This window comes from Diadema setosum, chromosome 4 (assembly GCF_964275005.1).
Source record: "Diadema setosum chromosome 4, eeDiaSeto1, whole genome shotgun sequence".
NCBI classification, from domain to species: domain Eukaryota; kingdom Metazoa; phylum Echinodermata; class Echinoidea; order Diadematoida; family Diadematidae; genus Diadema; species Diadema setosum.
This window is the reverse complement of record NC_092688.1, coordinates 438268-442697: the sequence shown is the minus strand read 5'-3', so window position 1 is coordinate 442697 and position 4430 is coordinate 438268.

Sequence of the window (4430 nt, the reverse complement as noted above, 5' to 3'; positions counted from 1 at the left end):
GGGGGGAGGGCAAGTTGTTTTTGTTTTTGTATTTTTTTTTCCATGGAATCAACTCATTAAAATTGAAGAATATTCCCGGATGTAGAATGTTTCATGAAGTGTTTGATATCTCGATTGACTACAGCATCATAGTTTGTTTCATATGGATATTTTAACATTGAATGTAAGAAATATTAAATATATCAACTTCTTTTGTTAAAATTTTGTGGTAATGAAAGAAAATAAACAAACGCTCACATCACTCTCATGAAGATCAAACCTGAGGACTATAGTTGAGAGTCAAAACTAATAAATGAACACGAGAAAAGCTGAATCCACAAAAAGCTCAAGGATCATCGAAAGTGATTTGTGTACATGCAGAGAAATGTTGTTTGAATGAAAGTCGGCTGTACACATGTTGAGGTTTCAGACCAGCTGGTCTCTAATGTCAGCAAGACTCATCAGATTAAGTTCATCTTTTGCTATCTCAGTTATTCATGCAAAGGTGTTCAATGATTTTGCCAATGACAATCAAGTATAAAAACAGACCAGGGCACCGTTTCATGAAAGTTGTCAGTCCTGCCAAGTTGTCAGTCAGCAGTAAGCCTCATCCTGTGATGTTTGATGAATGAAAGCCAACGGAAAATCTCTTCCTCCATGTTAAACTATGGGATACTGGTTTCCTGAAAGCCTTTGATTTGAATGTTAAAAATCTCAAGTATTATTCCTTTCTGGCTGACTTTTATGAAGGACAATGTAAAACTTAACTTGCCAGTGGCTGTGTCAGGTCACAGTTGTCATAAATGGTGACAATGCTTTGTAGGCACACTGATGTAAGTGTGATAAGATGGAGGCCAATCAGTCCTGAATTCATGAAGGTGGTACAATCTTTGTCCATGGTTTAAACCATTGACAACAGTCAAGTGTCGCATGGCCTATTTCGTTACAAATCAGTCATTGATGAAATGACCATTTTGTTAACGAAATGATCATTTCGTCGGCGAAATGTTAGCATTTCGTAACTGACTTATTTTGTAACAAAATAGGCCATGCGACACTTGGCGCCTTACACAAAACTACGGTCTTTGTCCATGGTTTAAACCATGGACAAAGATTGTACCTCCATCATGAATTTGGACCTCAGTGTGGAAAATAACATTTAGCAGACAAGTATTCTTAGCCAAGGTTTCCTTATGATAAATGCTGTTCTTGAATATCTTAGCTAATTATTTTGTGTGTTGACTATGTTTTAGTAGCAGTGTTAAAGCTGATATGTACTTTGATTATATCCTTTTCAGCATTATTCATGCTTTGCCTTACATTAAGAATAATTGGTTAACACTGAAAGAGCATGCCAAACATTGACCATATGAATACATGTATTGATTTCATGAGCTTGCGTTCAAACTTCAGTTCTTGTGAAGTTTTCATCATGATACCATGATTTGAAATATTGCAAGTTTATGCTGCAAAGTGTGATACATTCAAAGACATTGCATTTACACTTTGACAGTTTTTATGTAGTCATGTGTCATGAGGAGGAAAACTTTCATTTTAATCTCTTCAGGATGCCCACTTGTTCACAGTGTACTGTACAATTGGAAATATTTGCGATGTTCACACAACGAGAAACCAGTGTGAAAATAAAAGCACGTAAATATTCTTGCTTGATACGTGTTCAAGTAATTCATGTCTTGATTTCACGGAATGAGAACACATGAATCTCACCGATACCCGACTGAGTGTGACAACTTACTTGTGAAAATATCCACTTTTACAGTAATGTTTTTAATGTGTTCAGTAGTGTATTGCCAGTCAGGGTACAAATACGTCAAGATGGGCATTTGGCTGTAGACAGGATGTTGCTGGTAACATTCAATTAGCCTCACATCATAAAAAGAGTGATATATGGAGCTTGACAGCAATGAACCAAGCCTTTAGAATGATACAAGCTATGAGCTTTTCTGGCACTTTATCAAGAGAAACTAGAATGAATCATTAGGTTTACACATATCATTCAGATCAATATGTTTGGAAGATATGTTACATCAGAAGTTTGAAGACGGCACATAGTTGTTGTATGCCTGCAGAAATGTGGGGTTTTCTGTATAATTAAAGCATATGCATAAGAAATGTGCAAAGTAATGCTTTGATTCCACACTTTCGGTTAGGCAATGACTGGAATGTGAAAAATTACCAAAGAAAGCTATGCCATAATGTCGCTGGGGTGACAAGACCTCATATCTACAAAATGTCCAATGTTCAGGAGAGCCAAAAAACATGGCGGCCAAAGCACTATAGCAAATGGGAAAGCCTTTCCTTTTACATGCTGTGGTGGCTTCATTTTTGGAGTAAGGCAGTTGGGATTTGGGCAGGACATCACATAACCCATTGTTTGACCATTAATCAAAAAAAGTCATTTTCACCAAAATTTCAGATACAAGGTCTTGTCACCTCAGCGATGATAAGTTGTACAATCTCAGAGCATACTAGTTGTGGTTGCCATGTAATGTTTTATATTCAGTTACATTTTTATTACAATATATTGGTAGCAATATGCTTGAATCACAGACAGCTTGTTAGGTGCATTTGATTCAATGCTGTTGCTTGGGCACAAGTCAGTCATCGCATACTGGTAATGTTCTATGTACATGTACCAACCTGAAGGGGCAGGGCACCCTAGGAATAAAAGTTTGTGTGCATGTCTTACGTTTGAAATTATTTTCCATGTTTGATTTCAAATACATTGTACTCCATAACACAACTTATCTTGGCAAATTGTGTCGGTCAGACAAGTTTCCTGGCAGACCCTTTTGCAATATTGCAAGCAAAGTCCAAATGGTGTAAGATGAATTTAAACCCTTTTGGGTTCTGGGAACTACATTATGTTTCAGCTTTAATATGCATGTAGCTAACCTTACCACCGAGTTCAAACACAATTTTGATACCTCAGAGGCTTCATCCTCATTTCATTTATTATTTTGTTTTAAAGGCCAGTTCAAATCTGTATAGAAAATTCTATTTATCATTTGCTATGTAAGTGACGTTAACAGATGACAGGAGGTGATCATTTTCCTGGTCTCATGAATTCAGCCTCGTGTATGGCAGTAGCCGGAGAGAATTCAGTTCATTTTTTGATTGGTTGGTTGTTTTCACTGTCCTGTCCATGGTCTCACTGGATTCAACTGAATTTTGTTTCTTGAAGGTGTTGATATCATCTCATACTATGCTGGATAACTGGCCAGGCAAATAAAGATGGCATGACAGTATGAAGTCACACAAACTGAACTTATTTCTCATTGTGCATAGTGTTTGTATGGTACTAGAAAGGTTCATGTTCTCATGAATAATTTTCATTGCATTTCAATGTCCAAGCATTGTAATGCAACTTAATGGTAGATTACAACCCTTGCTATTTTGATAAACCTTCATGATTGTGCTAAACCTACACTATATTATATCACATGTTATATTATATCATTACTTTTTTATACGTTTTTGTTTTATCAATAAATGTTGGAACTACAAATTTGTACATTGCTCATGAGTATGTGTACTTTAATCATAATTTTTCATTAAAGTCACATAACAATTGGTGGTTCCACAGGTAAATGCCATCACTTTGTTGGACAAATACACTTGTTTGTAGGTTGTGTGAAACGTTCTCCATAACCCACGGAGGACAGGTTGATTTTGCTACAACTCGCATTTCCCATAGACACTTGCCGGAGTATACTCGGGACTCGTCCTCAACGAGTCAAAGACACAATTTTTTTTTTTTCTCGTACTTTTTGACTTGGGACTGCATGAAAGGCTGAAAGAGGACCTACACCAGTGATTGATGAAGTTTACTTTGGTCTTTATGGCAGCAGTTAAATGTGTTCCTCTTGGCTTTTAAAAGGATATTTGCTACAGTTCACTCCCATTATACAAGTTGAACACACAAGGTTAAAATGATATTCTTGTTACAGGGAAGTAAAAATACAGGTCCTAGAATTATCATCTACATACTGTACTTATTTTTATATGTACAGTCAACCTTAAGTTGGTCTCTCATAAATTAAATAAACTGTACAGTACTGGTTGAGGGGGATTCATGTTTTGAACATTCTTAAGTGAGAGAATGAGAAACCTCTTATGAAATATTAAAGAGCATGTAATTTTAAGGATTCAACATTTATTTGATGAAAATTGGTTTTCAAATGGCTGAGATATCCAAAAAAATAATGATAAAAGGTGACAGGCCACGCCTTTTATTAGGATCTCTTTGTTTCACCTTGTTTTTGGATATCTCGGCCATTTCAAAACCGATTTTCATCAAATAAACTTTTGATACCCATTAGAATTGCATGCTCTTTGACATCTCATAGAGTGGTTTCTGAATATCTCGCAAAACATTAAAAGCTAAATTCTCACCTCAACCAGAACTGCACTAAGTCGAATATCTTTTC